This window comes from Lissotriton vulgaris, chromosome 1_1 (genome assembly GCF_964263255.1).
Source record: "Lissotriton vulgaris chromosome 1_1, aLisVul1.2, whole genome shotgun sequence".
NCBI lineage: Eukaryota > Metazoa > Chordata > Amphibia > Caudata > Salamandridae > Lissotriton > Lissotriton vulgaris.
In genome coordinates this window covers 850299611-850318096 of record NC_141685.1, presented here as the reverse complement: position 1 = coordinate 850318096, position 18486 = coordinate 850299611, and the positions used below count along the sequence as shown (strand labels likewise).

The following is an 18486-nucleotide window of genomic DNA, read 5'->3' as shown; positions in this document are numbered from 1 at the left end:
GCCTTTTGTTTATGTCTTTTTAAAACAAAAATAAAAAGGCATTAAAAGGCATTGTTATATGCAATGTCAATAGCTCAAGCTTGCGTAACTGCAAGATCAATGATGCTGCCATAACTCCTTAAATAAAAAACATATCTCAAAAAGGCATCCCCGGCCCACTACCCCATAAAGTGGTTCAAAGCCCGACCCTAACGCTACTCTGGTCAATTCACAAGAAAAACTTTGACTGATAGATCTACTTCTATGCTGTGCATGGATTTATACATTTTAGGAAAGTCATAAAAAGTCCTAGGAGTATGCCTGGTAATGTCTTTTATTATTGTTAAAGTCTTGGGAGTGCCCATCAGGCAAAATTAGGGCTCTGTGGAAGGCGGAATCCCTGTCCCTCACGTGCTGTGGGGGCCTAAATTAGACCTGCTCAGCCTGCAGCAAAAGCCACCACAGGCCACGCACAAGTTACACGTCTGGCAGAGTTCTGATTTCAGTGACCTTGTTATACACGTCTACACTCAATTAATGAACGCAGCGTTAAGGGCCCCTCTCAGACCACCACCCACCACCTAAACACAGACTTAGGTACAAAAACTATAGACAGCCATACTCCACAAGGTGCAGGCAGTTATTGGACTGATGTTCACGAGACCAGCAAAGCACAGATCAGGACTCCCCTCACACAACAGCGCATGCCACACGGACACACGCAATCACCAAATCACTGTGAAAATACTCAAAGGCCTGGGTTATCCGGAGCCCTGGCAGGGGTTTCTAGGGGGACATGATGCTGGCCTTTGTGAGGTGTGAGTGACCCGTCAGACCTGACCCCCGGCCTCAGTTCTGCCGCTCCCCTCTCTCGGGCGCCTTGACACGGACGCCCTGCTCCTGTGGCGCTCGAGTCCCAGGTGCGCGAGGGGATGCGGGCAGGGCAGTGCTAGTGAGTCCAGGGACAGGCTGGGATGGCTTCTCTGTCCCCCTTTCTCTCCAGCTCACTGACAAGTGACATGCCACGCGGCGATAATGGACATAACCCGGCAAATTTTTGCCGAAGAATTCGTCCGGGCCGTATCCATTCTTGGATAGTGCCCTGGTGGCGTCAAATATAGAGGGGCAGTTGCCCCGCTCGGGGGAGGTGGCAGGGGCGGCTATCAGTGGGTATTTCAATTATGCATCCCCTGGCATGCGGCCAAGGCCCGGGGGTCGCCGTTTACAGCCACCTTGACGCAGAGCCACATAAGAAGGGCCCAAACTGAGGCAGCCGCTGACTGTCCCTGGATTGGCACAGGCAGACGTGCAGCATTTCACAAGTACTTGCGTACTTTCTCCAAAGTACTCCAAATGTGCATCGCTGCCTGCCTCTTGCTCCACTTTCTGCTCCATATTTCATTGTGTTTGTTTCACAGCGCTGCCGGGGATTCTGGCTGAGAGCGCAAAACTGAAAGCGGGGTGGGAGCGCACGAGATGCCGTAAGCGTGCACATCGGCTGTCCCGGCGTAAGCTGAAGATCGCCAGAGAAGACACGCCGTCTATCCGCGCTGAGGCTCCGAGTTTTAATCGGAGCCTGAACTGTGGTGGTGCCTGGCACGCACCAAAACACGCTCCTGCGGCGGCACGGCCAGCATGACGGCAGCCGCCTGGGCTGAGAGGTACTCTGAGCACCCAATGAGCTCTGAGAAGGCTTAACAATAAGGAATGCGGGGGTAGCTGTAATACAACAGCCCGTGTTTAAAGCTGCCCTGAATTTCTACTGTCCTTGTCGAGTAAGGTAGCCCACACCTTGCTGTTGCATGCATATGTGAAAGGAAGTCAGTCGTACGTGTGCCCATTTCCAGTCCGGGGAGTTGTGCACATCCCCTGTCCTGCAAGTTTATCTAACGCCGTTGTACGCGTTCACGGGCGCGTTCACAATTGCAGTCCGTCCTGTGCGTGCACATGTCCTGTCTCCCTTCCAAAGCAAGTTTGTAACAATAGATCTCGCTAGCAACCGCGTTTTTGCGCTGCGTCGCTAGGCGAGACCTAAAAAAGGCCCAGATGCAGTATGATATGTGCAGCTTATGGGCAGGATAGCAGTCTCCAAGATGGTGCTCCTACCGCATGGTCTTTATAAGATACAGAACTCCCTTTGCCCCTGCCCTTCTGGGTTTTAAGGTAGCTGGATTCTCTGCTTACTTCACTGTTATGAACGGGCAAGCGCAGTAGGACAGCCATGGCTATGGGGTTCTATGTTTTTGCAGCAGTAATGCAGCATGTGGCCCGATGTGGCTGGTGACATATACCTGGACGAGTCCTTTATCTCCTACAAGGATGCACACATGGCATTTGGAATGGGGCCTGTACAGTTTTTACAAGATGTAGGCCTGCCTGAGTTTGCTCGACACACCTGGGAGACCTTCCCAGCAGTCTCTTCGGTATCAGGCACCCTGGGTAGGTCATGTTGTCCTGCGGAATGGGGAGACACTTGGTATTGCTGCTCTACAAGGCCATGGGGGCGGATATGGCCAACGGGCTCTTGCGGTCTCCTGAGGCCTGGGATTCGGACTTTCGGAACAGGGGATGAGGTCTGGGCGAGAGTGTGTGCTCTGATTTTCTAGTAATGTGCAGTTTAAGCTCATTAATTTTAACTTTTTCCATAGCACTTACATGATGCCGTTTTGAGTAAGCCGTACATATCCAGATTGAGCTTCTACCTGCTCCTGCTGTAGTTTTGAAGGGAAAGACTTTGTACACCTGGGTTGGGGATGCCCACTGGGGCATGCTTATTGGACACTAGTATGCTTATTGAACACTAGTTGTGGAGACTTGAACGCACCACGGCACTACAGTGTGCCCCAACGCCCCAGTTTTGCCTTCTGCGAAGCTTAGCGAGACCCAAGGGGAAGAAAATGGCTTATACGTTTCTGCAATCAGCGCTGGTGTTGGCCAGAAGGTGCATTGCGATTGTGTGGAAGGGGTCACCGGCAGCGGCTCACTGGGAGAAGGATGTGGTGGAGTAGTCACTGGCGGAGGAGTTACATATGAAGAGTAGTAGAACTGACGAAAAGCTCCAGGATGACGTGGAAGTATGGGTGTCATTGTGTGGCCGATTTATGGCTCCACAGGGCGACCTCAGTGAAGAGGGTGTAGATTCTGACAAATAAACCTGTGGTAGGTCTCACCCGATGTAATCCAGTTTCTTGCTTGTCTTGACGGTGTTCCTCCCTGGTACTCCAATGTCACTGTGTGCTCTTTACTTATCTAACCTCCGCAGTATTTCCTATGTGAAGTACTGTGACCTGATTGATGTGAATCGTAATGACTGACAATGTAAAATGGTACTTCTATACAATTTTTTTCTGCACCCAAGTTTAATCGCACTGCATATGTGATGCTTGTACATTATCTTCTTGAAAATAAAAGATTAAAAAGAAAAGGTTACACGGTGTGACAATTTTAGCAGCTATGTTATAAGTATTTATTTAGCGTTAGTCCACAGTGGTTCTTGCTCTAAATAAATACTTGTATCTGGTGACTTATTAAAAAAATATAATTAAATTGTATGTCACTCTAGAAATTAAAGCATCTGAACCAAAATGTGTATAGTTTTACCTTTTTGTGGTTACATGCATCATTACAAATACATAGATGTCTTTCGTTCATGCAGGTTTTTAAACGTCTGCTTGACTGATCGAGGCAGATACATTTATGCGATGTTGGAGGCTTTCAGCGCAGGTTACTATTCATGGTAAATGATTTAGCAGCTTGAACCATAATCCAGTGGCAGATTAATTGACCTATGCAGAAGACCAACCTGTGCTGTTATGGCTTTATTTTAAATAAACAGCAATTTTCTTTAGCCAGTACTACTTACCTTCACTAATTCTCAAGCAAATAAATACCACGACCCTAAAAAAAAAAAAAAATCTATTATGTACTAAAGGGAGAGACAAAACTCCAACACCTCCACATCAGCTGTCATTTTGCGGTTCAGAAAATAGTATATAAAATACTCTAAATGCGAACTTGAGCATAGGAACTCAAAACAAATAGGACTACCAAAGTATATACAATTGCAGTGCCAAATCTCATTGGTGAAATCTTTTAAAGTCAATGCGGGTTCCAACACCTGCCTATTTTAAAAACAAGAAAGTGTTCCCAAGCCTCAGTTGAGTTTAAATAAAGATAAAAGCTGGGTGGTAGTCCAGACATGCTGCAGAAAATATACGTTTAGACAAATACACACAACACAACATGACATTAAAGTTGCTGTAAGCCACTATCACATTAACAAGCTTAGAGAGAGTAGAAAAGTGGAAAGTTAAAAAGAATACGCACATTTAATCTTTATGTGAATAGTGACAAGAAAAATTGCAGATTTTCTAGAAAACGACCCAAATTCTGAAAATGTAAATATGGAGGTGTTGTGATGAGCTAGTGCGCACCCTTATTGATGGGTCTACCAACGAACAATCAGGGCAAACGCTGCCTGCAGCATAAGGGTCCACTTCCAAAGTGATTCAGCACTTGGGTGGAAGGGTATGTTGGTAAAATGACATCAAAGGAGCTCTACCACCCTCTTTCTCAGTCTGTGTGCGATTTCCACAGCAAATCGGAGGACATTCTGACATGTTGATTCAAAGCGTAGCAGACAGTAAGGAATACTAAAATTTACCTTAGGACAAGAATGTGAATACTTGCTGCGTGGTGCGGTCAAGCAGGTTTTGATGTGGCTTCTTTGAAGGCAGCCTAGATACAATACAAGCAATTAGTTAGTTGATAAACATGTAAATACTTAACTGTACTTGTAACTAGCTATTAAAACACAGTTTCAATTTGAAAAGTGGGGCATATACATATGAAATTCATAGGACCCATGATCCCGGTTCATGAGCAACCTACCTCTTGTCTACGAAATCATAAACATTCTTCCATTATTCTTACAAACTGATCAGTCTCCCTAGTGCGTTGATTCAGGAAAGGAGCATCAAACTACTCAAAGATCAAAAAAAAAAGACACCGAAATCTAAAAAATGGAAACTGTTAAAGGGAAAAATAAGGGCAAAAAGCTAAAGCAAACACTAATTTTATTTGACCATATACTACAGGAAAAAATCTAAGTGGGCTAGGTGGGTTTGATACTCAATAGTATAAATTGTTTACCTCAAGAGTACTCATTTCAACACCATCAAAAAGGTAAAGACAGAGTGGCCTTGTCGAGATTTAAACCTATAACATTACACAGATATGTGCTGCACGCGTTCCGTCTCAGTAATACCAACACTAAACTAAAGTGCTTACAAACTGCAAGTCTGTGGTATAGAGCACTAAGAAACAACAAGCATTTACAATACAACGGTCTCGCCTTTGCAAAAGTTAGAGCTATTGGCAGTGTAAATGACAAAATTATTATTTATGTGTTGGTTTTGAAAACAGATAAATAAATGGCATTGTCATTTACAATGCCAATAGCTTAATCTCTTGCAAATGCGAGACCTATTGCATTTGCACCCCCACACCCACACACAGCGCCACACACACACACACAGAGCGCCACACACACACAGGGCGCTACACACACACAGCAACACACACACACGCACAGCAACACACACACACACACACAGCAACACACACACACACACACACAGAGCACCGGGTGGGAGGGTGAGGGGATGTGAGGATGAGAGGGTGAGTGAGAGGGTGAGTGAGGGGGTGAGAGGGTGAGTGAGGGGGTGAGAGGGTGAGTGAGGGGGTGAGTGAGGGGGTGAGAGGGTGAGTGAGGGGGTGAGTGAGGGTGAGGGTGGGTGGGTGAGGGTGTGTGAGGGGGTGTGTGAGCTGAGGGTGTGTGTGAGGCTGAGAGGGGTGTGAGGCTGAGGGGGGTGTGAAGCTGAGGGGGGTGTGAGGCTGAGGGGGGGGTGTGAGGCTGAGGGGGGGTGTGAGGCTGAGGGGGGGTGAGGGTGAGTGAGGATGTGTGAGGGTGAGAGGGTGTGTGAGGGTGAGAGTGTGTGTGAGGGTGAGTGTGGGTGGGTAAGGGGGTGTGAGGGTGAGATGGGGTGTGAGGGTGAGAGGGGGTGAGGGGGGGTGAGGGTGAGTGAGGATGTGTGAGGGTGAGAGGGTGTGTGAGGGTGAGAGTGTGTGTGAGGATGTGTGAGGGTGAGAGGGTGTGTGAGTGTGTGTGTGAGGGTGAGTGAGTGAGGGTGAGTGAGGGATGGGGTGTGAGGTTGGGTGAAGGGGTGTGAGGGTGGGTGAAGGGGTGTGAGGGTGGATGAGGGGGTGCGTGAGAGGGGCAAACTTAAGGGGTGGGATAGCCACAATTTGGGCAAGCCAATGGCTGTCAGGTAAGCAAAACCTAAACATGATTTGTACATTTTGCGACATGATGAAACGTGAATTTGCATGACCCCTTTTTTTTTTTTAACTGTCTCCAATACCTGTGGCTTTTAAGCTAATTGTTAACAGAAATTGTGCTGAAAAAGCCTGTTATACCAGAGTATTTCAGTGTTGTCTTGAGGAGGATGATAACCCCGGGCTCTTGAAGGGAGGGTATCAGAGTCGTGTTAACGCACCATGAATGAAAGTTTTGAAATATTTCATAAGTGCCCCTTCTTAACCTATTCAGAAAAGGGGGTGGTGATGGACAGAGTATCTGAATTAAGCAGAACACTCCTACCCAGTCAACAGATCAGGGCTTGATCCATCACCATTAGCTCACTGCACCATCCCAGCTCAGAACCTGGCTACATGCAAATTAGTCTGTCCCTGGCCCAGTGCATCATGGGAACAGGGCAGACCAAACTACCAAGCCAATTCTTTTACTGGAAAGGAAACAAGCTTCCGGGGACCGGTTTCTGGCATTACAGCCGTCTTCGGCCCGGCTTGCTTGAATCCTGATGGTGCAGTGAGCAAGGGACTCATGTCTGAGCATACCCTTCCACGCTTATGGTGGACAAAACGATTCAGAAAAGGGGGTGGTGATGGACAGAGTATCTGAATTAAGCAGAACACTCCTACACAGTCAACAGATCAGGGCTTGATCCATCACCGTTTTTTAGCTCACTGCACCATCCCAGCTCAGAACCTGGCTACATGCAAATTAGTCTGTCCCTGGCCCAGTGCATCATGGGAACAGGGCAGACCAAACTACCAAGCCAATTCTTTTACTGGAAAGGAAACAAGCTTCCGGGGACCGGTTTCTGGCAAACTTAAGGGGTGGGTGGGATAGCCACAATTTGGGCAAGCCAATGGCTGTCAGGTAAGCGAAACCTAAACATGATTTGTACATTTTGCGACATGATGAAACGTGAATTTGCATGACCCTTTTTTTTTCTTAACTGTCTCCAATACCTGTGGCTTTTAAGCTAATTGTTAACAGAAATTGTGCTGAAAAAGCCGGTTATACCAGAGTATTTCAGTGTTGTCTTGAGGAGGACGATAACCCCGGGCTCTTGAAGGGAGGGTATCAGAGTCGTGTTAACGCAATATGAATGAAAGTTTTGAAATATTTCATAAGTGCCCCTTCTTAACCTATGGCATTTTAGCAGGTTTTTGGGGTGACAAGCGTGCCTCAAACTGCGTGCTTAAGTCTCTTGGTGAATTTGAGGCTGGCAGCTATTCCACACCATGTTCAAGGTTCAGAAACTCTGCTCTGTTTTGGCTCACCATTCTCCATGGGACAGTGGTCGAGCGTGGCAAGAGCCCGCATTGAGCCTTGCCTGGGTTGCATATTTCTATTTTAAAGCATGGGAATATCTCCTTCCTTATTATCGTTGTGAGGGCACTATTCTTGTAGAAGTAGGAATCCACAAGCTGCCCGATCAAGAACTTGAACGTAACCCATGCTTTGCGAGGAACCTGTTTTACCGTTGCGCTGCACAATTGGATAAACATGTTTCTTAAAATTGCAGGTCTAAGAAGCCGTCTTGCCAGGTGCACACAGTGTCGCCAAGGAGTCCCTGGCTGCGGCCTACTACCCCGGATCTCTAGGGAGTATGTGGTTTGCGGCTGGTGGCGGGTTTACACGTGTTGGGAGGCAGCCAGGTGTTTACCTTCCTGCGGCTGCTCTCTCCCTCCTCATGTCTTGTGGTGACGTCTGTGGGGGGAAGGAGGGGGGCTGCTAGGGCAGTCTCCCCGAGGGGGTCGTGCCTGTAGAGGGAGGCACGGCCCGCCATCATGCAGCAGAAACAAATAACCAGGCAAGATCTTGGGACGGCTTCATCTCGGCAACGATTCGGGAAAGATGGAAAGGCACCAGACCACATCTTACAGCCTTTGTGTAAACTGGCTATTTAAACTGCTCTTATTTTTGACGCATCGTTTAGAATTCTGAGGCTGTGCTCTAAGAGCAGGCGTAAGTTGAGTGAGAAAGGCACTAAATAGGACCGGGGGTGGGAGGGCGGAGAAAACACAACTGGGAGACAATAAGAAAGAACAAGAGGGTGTAAGAGGGATAAGTAGAGGAAAATGGGGATAAAGACCGAGAGAAGGAGCGGGCCAAAGACGGAGTAAAATTGAGCGAGACAGACAATGTGAGAGAGAAGAGGGGGCGGGAGGGGGTTTACAATCGACAGAGGGACGCTCAGCTGCAGCTCTGCTGCCATTCAGCTCCAGTGGGCGTGAAGTGCCTGCGCCTGTGAGCGGGACTCTCCACGCCCTCGGGACAGCCCCCACCCAGCGGGAGACGGCAACCTGCCGCAATTGCCAAGATAAAATTTTTTTCCTCTCAACACTAATAAAAAACGACACAGCGGTGTTATGCTCTAGACCTCACTGCATGTGCCATAACTCTTCAGTACACGTATGTACAAAAAGCAAGCCACGTGTCCCCGCAGACGAACACTATCATTTTCCACTTCACATTTTCAACCGCGCGCAAGAGCTGAAAAATGCCGCATGATTACGGTCAGCTTTGATGTTTTGCAGCCTGAGCGCAACAATTAGAACAAGCATTTACAAGTGGGGTCGGAGACACGGACAGCGGGAGGGGGGGCGGGAACGGGCACACGGACAGCGGGAGGGGGGTAGGAACGGGCACACGGACAGCGGGAGGGGAGGGGAGCACTCACCTGGACTTCTTACGGCGGAGTCGGCCTGGAGGAATGACAAAAAAAAAACTCTGAAGAAAAAAAAAATAAACCACCGCCGCAATGACGATCACAAAGTGGCGGAGAGCGAAAAAAAAACAGCGGAACGCCCACAAATCTGCTCCTGCGAAGATTGACACATATCTCTTCCAATGGCTAGCCTCCATTTATGGAGCTAGCCAATGTAAGAGAGAGGCGGGACAAAGCCCTGTACTGTCTAACATAAGATTTCGCCTGCGCGAACACTGCTGCGCAGTGGACGCCAGGTGAAACCTAACAATAGCAGTCAGTGAAGTCAGAGGAAAAGAACTGCAAGGGTAATCCTCCAATCGCAAAAGTGAGGCCAGCAGTAGCATAATAAAAAATCCCCAGAGTGCATGCTGCCATCCAAACGACTAAACCAGGCAGGCTTATTGCTGTACCTACTGAAAGCAGCAGCTGTTAAAACAGAGTTTGGGCTGTATGAGGAAAACCGAGCTCGAGTTTTGTGTTGTTGGCAGTGGGCTGTAGCCTGCTCTTAGTTGGTGAAGGTGCAGTTTGTCCCCTGGCGAGGGTTACCTTGCAGGATGACAGCACAGCTGATGTTTAAGAGCCAGACTGCCAGCACCATTCTGGAAACATGACAACAGCGTTAATGTTTAGAGAAAAATCAAAAAGGTTGAACCCATTCAATGTCTGGACCAAAGGCAATTTCTTTGGCTCATCGTTTCCTTGCGGCACATGCTCGGAGCTGTGAAAGACCAGTCTGCTGTCAGTATTAGCCCTTTTTTTTTGCACACGAGCTAGGATAAGCTGTGACAAATACATGCGTATTTTCCAAGTTCAGGGGATAAATATGTGTGACATATTCTAGCTCTCTATTTGCCATATTTGAGAAAAAAATAGCGCACCCTTCATAAAACTTTGGGGTGAGTTTAATTAGGTCTTATGTTGTACATCTTGGCAATTTTACTTTATTCACTGACATATGCAGCAACATCTGTATAATACATGCTTATTATCAATGGGGCGGATGAATCAGCAGGTTTGCAACTTTAGGGAATGACTGCCACTGTTAATTGCAGATGTTCCTCCCCAACAAAGACAACAATCCCAGCCACCAAAACCCATTAATGGAGAACACTTTATCCTCTCAAACACAGGCAACGGTTCCATCTTAGGGTAAAGGGATATAGACCCTCTGCAGTATATGCTTCTAGAGCTTGCTTCCCAGATAGACATATATGCACAAAACACTGCCTAGAGTGAAATCATGTGAGGAAATGGAGGAGAATGGGAAAAAACACAGTTTATTTCTGTACAATACCTCCTAAACCTAGACAATCGGAGCAAAGCTACATTAGTTTCACCTTACTGTTAAATACCTACGGAATACTAAAATGTGTGGTGGCTGAAATACAAACTATACAAATCTAAAATAGTTAAAAACTAGTGATACTTTGAAACCCAAGAGTGATACTTCATTGGGAAACGCACACATAAACACTTTAGGTAACAGAAACATGTCCCACAAATTAGGCTATAACTGTTACTTCAAACTCCAATACATTTTAGAGGCTGTATTAGGCAGGGGTGCTTTGAGGGACAGGCAAATGAGGTGTTGTCCCACCAACTCAGCCTTCCACAAGCCCCGTTGCTTGCGGTGGCCAGACTGTAGAGTCCGTTGTATTGTATAGCTGCTGACTTCTAGAGGCTCTTCATGTTCGTCTGGCTGAGTTATCAATAAATTAAAATTAAAACTTACTACGTGTAGCCTGGACTCACTACACAGACGTCTGTCATTGCCCAGCGCTCTCTGTTCTGCATTTGAATGGAGCTTGCAGAGTGAATCTATTATTTCTGTCAGTTCTGTAAGTTGGAAGGAAGGTTAGGTGACACCACGTGCTAGATTTTGCAGAAAGTGAATATCGGTTTTCTTTAGAAAAGTTGAATTTGTCTTATACGGGTTTTCTGTGCCCAGTACAGAGGTTGCGTTGCCATTACATAGTTCACAATGCAAGTAGTGCTTAACCTGGAAGATAACTTGCAGTCATAGGCCTATGCGTAAAGACGTCTACAACATAAAGGATGCACCGATGCCTGTTGGTGGGTTAAACCAATGCTAGCTCTCTCAGAAGCCTAAGCCTGGAAGACCTCTGTGACTTTAGAAAAGTAAGTGCAACAATGCAACTGTCAATAAAGTTCAGGACGCCTATACAATGGACTCATAAGACCTGTGTATCCATGAGGAGAGCCATGCGGTCAAATGCCATCTTCCAGGCGCCCATATAATCACGGGCAAATACTGCTGGCAGCCACAGCAGGTCTGTGGTGGTATCAAGAGATGGTCTAAATGAGGGCCTTTGTGTTAACCCCTACCTAACACAAGAATCCCCTGCAGGTAAGTAGGAACTAGTAACCAGCACTATAGAATGTACCTCATGCCTGCCTTAAAACCACTCTGTAAAATGCAATTAAGTCTGAATGGAACATGTCCTCTGTATTTTTTATACGTTACTAACGTTTGATTAACACATGTCTGTCATTGGTATGGCCCCCTGGAGTGTTTTTTAAAGACTGGAACCTTTTCCGTATTTGTTCTGGAATTTTTCAGACAGATTCAAGGAAGACTGAGGTCCTTATGTAACATCAGAAGGGGCTGATCGGTTCGAGGTATTGTTTATTTAAGGTTAGAATTTAATATGTGGTATATGATGTGTTTGATCCTACATAGCCTTTATGTGGTATACTTTGTGCATATATATGCGTGCCAGTGATAAAAGATTTTATCATGAACAGGAAAGGCTGAGCATTGTTTCCTGAAGTGTCAGTGCTGTTAGGTGTATTAGCACATAACTAGCTCGATAACTGCAATTATGGACAGCCTCAAACTATTACTGAAACCAAGCTGAATGTATTCCTGTAGCTCCAGAATTCCATATACTCAACATTTGAGAAATAAGAAAGAAATCAAATGCAACTGCTAAATATTTTGCCATTCTCGCCTTTATGTTATGTATGTGAGCTGACAGCTCAGTTTGTCTTCTGTATCCGTACAATTTCAATTTCTATCTTGTATTAAGTATCAATGTTCCGCACAGGAGGCAACAAAATGTGTCTTTGCCCAAGGCCCCATACATTCTTAAGATTAAGATGCCTCTCTTACAGAAAAACTGAGTGCCTTTGTCCTGAGGGGTCTTAAAACAAGCTCCGGCAAGCCATGTTTCCCAAGCTTTGCTACCTCCCTTAAAGCAGTGGGAGCAGAACCCTGGAGAACACACTGTCTCTCATAATGAAAAGTAGTTGCGAGGCTCAGGGTGGCCCTAGAGCTGATAAACTGCTAGGCGCAGCGCTACATATGTCAACAAATTTACATGCTGTAGAGCAATCCCATTTTAAGGCTGTTTACCACATTCAGATGACATGTATGAAGGGAAACAGTCTTCATTTCCTTTTTTTTGTGTTAATACCAATTTTCTCAGGGCTGCCTCCAGCCGAAAGAGTCACCTTTGCACAACCATCAGATCACAGAAATTCAGTGAACTACAGAAGGCTGAGCATGTAATAGTATCACGTATTAGCAGCTAGACGAGTCACACGATAAGGCGGTAACACATGTAAGCGAAACCAATCAGCCAACCAAACCAGACTAGCCTGCATCGCTATGGGTTGACTATTATGAGTCTTGTAAGCACTAGTAATGCGTTGGGGAATTTGAAAGTTGGTATTAAGCTCACAAATATGTTGAGGGTTAGACCTTTTGTTTTAAGAAATCGGGGACGTTTGCCAGATTGTGATTCGTTATTTTAGAATTACTGATAAAAGTAGTAAAAGACCTTATACCAGATGGGTGGGTAGACATTAATATGTAATGTAACACAAAGATAAAACTAATACAATATATGATGATAGTTGATTGTATGCACATTATTATAGAAGGATTGGGCTAGGGAGGGAAAGATGCATGAATTTACAGAAAGGGGTAATGGGTTTCGGGGTTCCACCGCTGAATCTTGAATTCACGTCTGAACTGATTTAGTGCTTGTTTAGCAATGAAAGTAGAACATCAGCTGGGGTCCAATTTGCATCTCGTTCACTGAAGGGTGCGTGCGTCAGTGCATGTGAGAGAATGTCCCAATTACTTACAAGTAACCTTTATTAGTCTTAGTACTACTTTTCCTCGTAACAGACATTACACTAGAAGGGTGACTCGACACTGGACAGAAAAATGTAGGAGAATTATAGTAAGCCCTTCCCACCCTCCTGGGTGCTGTACAATGAATGGCTTATCCGGAAACCTCCTGTAAAATCCAAGCAAAAATCAATGGATCGGAGGGTGGAATTGTAATGCTGAGGACGAACAGGACTGAAAGTAATGAAGATTGTCAGTAAGTAAATGGTGCATTACCTCTACATTCATCGTTTCAGTCATTACATAATGAGACATACCAAATTATAAGACCTTGTTAAACACAAAAATCCCACAAAGTATGCATACCCAATGATTTAATGCACACTGAATCTATAAAATAACAATGCATAAGTCAAGTAGCTTAATCAAGAACTGAACTTAACACTCCCAAACTGAATTTTTGAAATTCCTAGTACTCCAGGATATTACTTAGTCTGTCATGTTTCACAAAAGTAGAGTCTGAAGACCATGTAGCTGCTCGACCAGTTTGTAAAAGGGAAACTTCCTGGAACTCTGCAGAAAGGGCAGCCACTCCCCTGGTAGATTTTCCCTGAACCAAGTCACAGCATAATAGTAGTGTAGTGGGGTTGATGCCTTGCATTCACAGAGTGTTAAGTTAGCATGCGCTTATTAGAAGGGTAAACGCCATTTTAACTTTTGCTGTCTTTTGCACAAGGCACACACTTTAGCTATTGTTTAGAGTTAGGCTGAGTGTTTTGCATCACATGAGAATAACTTGTTTTTCTACATTGCAGGACTTGCTTCGTAAGCTTAGTCTGAACAGTGAGTGCCGAGGCCTTCAAGGTTATTTCAACACTGTGGCTGTTCAAACTGATCAGCGCACGTTCTAGTCATAAAATATATGCAGCTGTGGCCAACTCAGATACTGGCGCCTTTAATAATGCACTGTATAGGCATGAGTGAACACACTTGGAGAACATTCGTATGCCAAGAGCTTGTGCAGAACTCGATGTGATTCACTCCTGCTAATCTTAGAGGTATGGGGTCGCCTATGCAAGCCTAAGAGACTTTCTTTAGTTATAAAATAACCTACTAGCAAGGGAGGGTGAAATATAGGTATATATTTAACCTGTTTCCATTTAGCATTGTAACATGCTTTCTACCTTTGTATTTTATGCAATCGTAACTATGCTGACAATCTTATTTCTTATCATATCTGTTTGTATTAGCTAAGATGCTGTACCTGAGATCACAGCGTTAAAATAAATATTTTACACTTTCACGTGTCTCCCTTTACTCCCTATTTTGGACTGGTATGAGAGTATAACGAAAGAGTGCTCATGTTTCCGGGACACTCTTTTTGAGTAGCCGTGCGCTCTACAAAAGCCATTATAACATAACATGTTTCCCACCTTACCTGAGGTAACCTAAGTCGCATGTTCTGGGTTGTCTAATCATTGGTTACTTTGCTATAGGACGAAGAGCTGATGGGACACTGATGCTAGTCTGGTAGGGGATTTTGGGTACTAAGTGAGTTTTTGGCACACCCTAATTCACTGAGGTCCTGAGTCTCTGTGCACAGTTCTGTGTCTGAGCAGAATCCCTGCAACAGTAGCCTTCAACTACCTACTTAACGCAGTTGCATTCCTGCCTTGACCTGCTAGCCCAGAAGTCACAAAAAGTGGATCTGTGTTCCTGAAAGCTTGAGACTTGTACAGAAACGGAGCGAGCATGTTTTGTGATTTGTGATTTGTGGTGGTATTTGTAAAGCGCAACGGTCGCTCCGGAAGGAGCATCTTGGCGCTGATTTCCAGGTAGAGAGATCAGGTTGCTTCCAAAATGTAGAGAAGTTAGATGGCTGCCATGGTGTAATCGTCGGGAAGATTAAAAATCCAAGTCTTCAGTTCTTTCCTGAAGTGTTTTTCTTGGTTTAAGGACCTCATAAATTTGGGCAATCTGTTCCAAGCTTTTGTAGCAAGATGAGTTAGGGTTTTACCGCCTTTGGTTTTCAAAGAGAACCTAGTTGGCAAGATTAGATTGTCATTGGAGGAACGCAGAGACCTGCTGGGGTGGTAGTGAGGGAAGCGCTTAATGAGATATTTTGGGACGGTGTGATTAAAAGCCCGAAATGCTACAATCAGAATCTTGAAGTATATTCTTTTGTGCAGTGGGAGCCAATGTAAAGATTTTAGGGCGGCGGAAATTGAGGATTTTCTGGGTAGTTTCAGGACTAACCTGGCAGCCGAGTGAAGTACACTTTGGAGCTTCTTAAGTGTAGCCTTCCTGGCTCCGGCAAGAAGGCCGTTGCAGTAATCCAAGCGGGAAAGAACTAGGGCCACTGCAACGGTTTTCCTGGAATCTATTGGTAAGAAGTCAAAAAACTTTTTTAGAGATTTGATGTTTAACATGCAAAGACTGAAGAGACTTCTCCTCCTCCAAGGAAGGAGAGTTAAAGAAAGTAGGGAGAATCACATCTCTTGAGAGTTGTGATAGACAAAGAAAAAAAAGAAAATAAGACTTGACTTTTGGTAGTAAACAAGGATCGGTCGGGGAGGAGAATGCAACTAGCCTCACCATAGGTCTCGGGATAGAGAAACTCCTAAAGACTCTATTAATCAGAGTATCAACTTTATCCTGTGTTCTAAAGGCTTTGATAGAGAACAAGTGAGTTTTTAAGAGTAGATAACGAAAAATTACTTTGATAGCCATCTACCAAAAAGGACAGAAAGAAGCCAATAGATCATGCTGGGAACACCAATGTCTAGAGTAGTTCTGTATGGTCTTGATCAAGACTTCCCTGAGACCCTTACTTAAAAGGTCCACCTTCTCAACCTCCAGCCCGAGAGAACGAGATGATATTTAAGGAGGGCAAGGAGTCTTGAAGGGAGATGGGGTTGATGGGAGAAGCAGAGGAGGACAAGTCGCCTGTCGCTTTAAAAGAGGTAACCAGGATCGTCTCGGACAATGAGGGACTATCAATATCACTTCAGCCTTCTCCCATTGAAGATTTGCCAAAGTTCTTGTGAAATGGGGGGAAAACAGAGCAAATTCCAGGGCCAATATACCAGCAGAGCGTCTGCTCAGCATGCTACCTCCTCCTGAAACCTCAAGCTGAACCTTAGGACCTTTCATTTGCTCCCTGAAGTGAACAGGTCCAGAAACCGAGGTCCAAATCTCCTGCATATCAGGTGGAAGATTCTGGTAGACAAAGACAGATTCATTGACGAGGGAAACTATCTGCTCAGTTAATCTGTCAGAGTGTTGTGTATTCCTTTGATACAAGATGTTGCCAGATTCAGAAGACTGGACTCTGTCCAAAGACCAATCTATGTCGCCACTTCATTGAAAACCCTGGATCTAGGGCAAACCCTGATGGTTTATGAAGGCAAAGGGATTGTCCGATCTCACCAAAACATCCTTCTGCCTGATGAGATCCTTGAAGTGTAAAAGCGCTCTGTAGATCATCATGAGCTCCCTCCAGGTCGACGACTTCCTCTCATACGACCATGACTGATTGAAACAGGTGGCTCCCCAACTAATCTTGCTGGCATCTGTGATAAATACGAGGGGTTGCTCTGGATGCATACGAATGCCTCAGAAAGATAGTGTATATATAATCACCACTCCACCCCCTGCTTGACCTTATCGGATAGAGGACCCAAGCGGTCTAAAGAGGAAGCCTTCGGAGAGTAAAAATTGTTCAGGTGCCATAGGAAAGGACAACGGAGTAGACATGCCCAAGGAACTGTGAACACACAGGTGGCCATACGACCCTTGACATTCATACAAAACCGTGCTGAAACCTCTGAACAGGACTGGAGAGCCCTGGTCAAAATTTGTATATGTACGAGGCTGTCATGGGGTAGTAAAATTTTGACCAAATCCATCCTGTAAAATGGCTCCTATGAACCTGATCTCCTGAGAGGGCATCTTCTGACACCTGAGTAAGTTGAGGAGAAGGCTCAATCTGTTGAACACTCCCTTTGGGCGCATTCAAAATGTCCAAGTTCTCCATAATGGAAGGAGCATGAAGAAGCCAGTCATTGAGGCAAGGGTAAGCTTAATAGGGGTGCGCATCATCCCCGACGGATCCAGAGCAGTCAAGAATTCTGGAAACCTCTTCTGACAATGCTGAAAACCAATTTGTCTGGCGTTATTGAATTCTACTTGCAGAGGAACTCCCTAGTCCATCAGGGAGCCTGAAACCTGGCATTGTAAGAAATTCTGTGTTTTGGAGCATGTGTCCGATTTGTTTGCTGAAATAACAAAACCAATAGCCCTGGAGTCTGAAAGAAGAATCAGAAGCTTGTCTCCTTTGAGGTTGCCTAAAAGATTTCTATCGTGAACAGACCTAAAAAAACTTGCAGGTCTAGTGACTTGAAAAATCTACTTGACCGAACTCTAATGTACTAGAGATATAATCGGATCCTAGCATATATTTTACAGAGCCGCCTTTTTCTTCATTATCACATACGAGAGCATCTTCAAATATGCCGGTTCAGCATTTCTGTAGTACAAAAAACTATTTTGTCTGAGTTAATACACCTTTGCTCTATGTACAACAAGAATCAAGCCCACATATAAACCCTGATCTGCCACTTAGTTCACTAATAGCATTGTCATTAGGGCGGGAGCAAGAATGTTTCCCAGTTCATGCTCAATTTTAATAAGTGTACTGTCTAAAGTATGATTTGGTACCACACTGTCATTTACAAACAGCACATTTTCCATTGAAATGGTCAAACTGTCTCACTAGCATGCAGCTATATAGATAAAAACTATAGCTTGTATAAACAATCTGCGGAAATTGGGTTTCAGCAAAACATTATCATTTTCACATTATCCAGTAAAGTGTTCTGGTCTGTTTTTATCCTATTAAAAACTTCTCATCACACAGAATAATTATAAAGTGCTTTCATAACTTCTAAAATAAAATTTGAAACGTATGTACAGTTCATTTACAAGATATTTAAATGTGCTGTGTAAGAAAACAAACCTGCCATCCTACAGCCTTTCATTTCATTCTCTTTGTACAGTTCACTTTACAAAACCCTCTAACTTTACTGCTTATTTTATCCTGAGGTTGTGTTTACTTTTCTTTCTCTGACTGCAAATTGTAAAATGTGTAAATTGATACTTGTATAGCGTACTACTCACCCGCAAGGGTCTCAAGGCGCTTGTACGAATACCGCTGTGGAACCCATCCTGGCTTTCCCTGTGAGGCGTCCACTCTTGGGCACCCCCAAGGTGGAGGCCAGGCATCCTTAGCGTTGTGGGGGCCGTTGTGGAGATTAAGCAAGCTAT

The 18486-nt window shown here is 45.0% G+C and overlaps 2 protein-coding genes across 4 annotated transcripts in view; both read right to left on the bottom strand.

The window, feature by feature from the left end:
* Positions 1-18486, bottom strand: part of MOCS3 (molybdenum cofactor synthesis 3) — a 78532-nt gene that overhangs the window by 22285 nt on the left and 37761 nt on the right. For 2 of the 3 annotated variants that reach the window (XM_086957792.1, XM_086957802.1), the window contains exon 2: positions 4643-4716. The gene's annotated coding sequence lies outside the window, so the exon portion shown is untranslated. Of the gene's footprint in view, positions 1-3841; positions 3877-4642; positions 4717-18486 lie in introns of all 3 variants that reach the window. The other variant, XM_086957781.1, reaches the window with a different exon arrangement.
* LOC147748011 (short-chain dehydrogenase/reductase family 42E member 1-like) overlaps positions 1-18486 on the bottom strand; it is a 135050-nt gene that overhangs the window by 78806 nt on the left and 37758 nt on the right. Inside the window, exon 2 of the mRNA XM_086957814.1 lies at positions 4643-4716. The gene's annotated coding sequence lies outside the window, so the exon portion shown is untranslated. The remainder of the gene's footprint in view (positions 1-4642; positions 4717-18486) is intronic.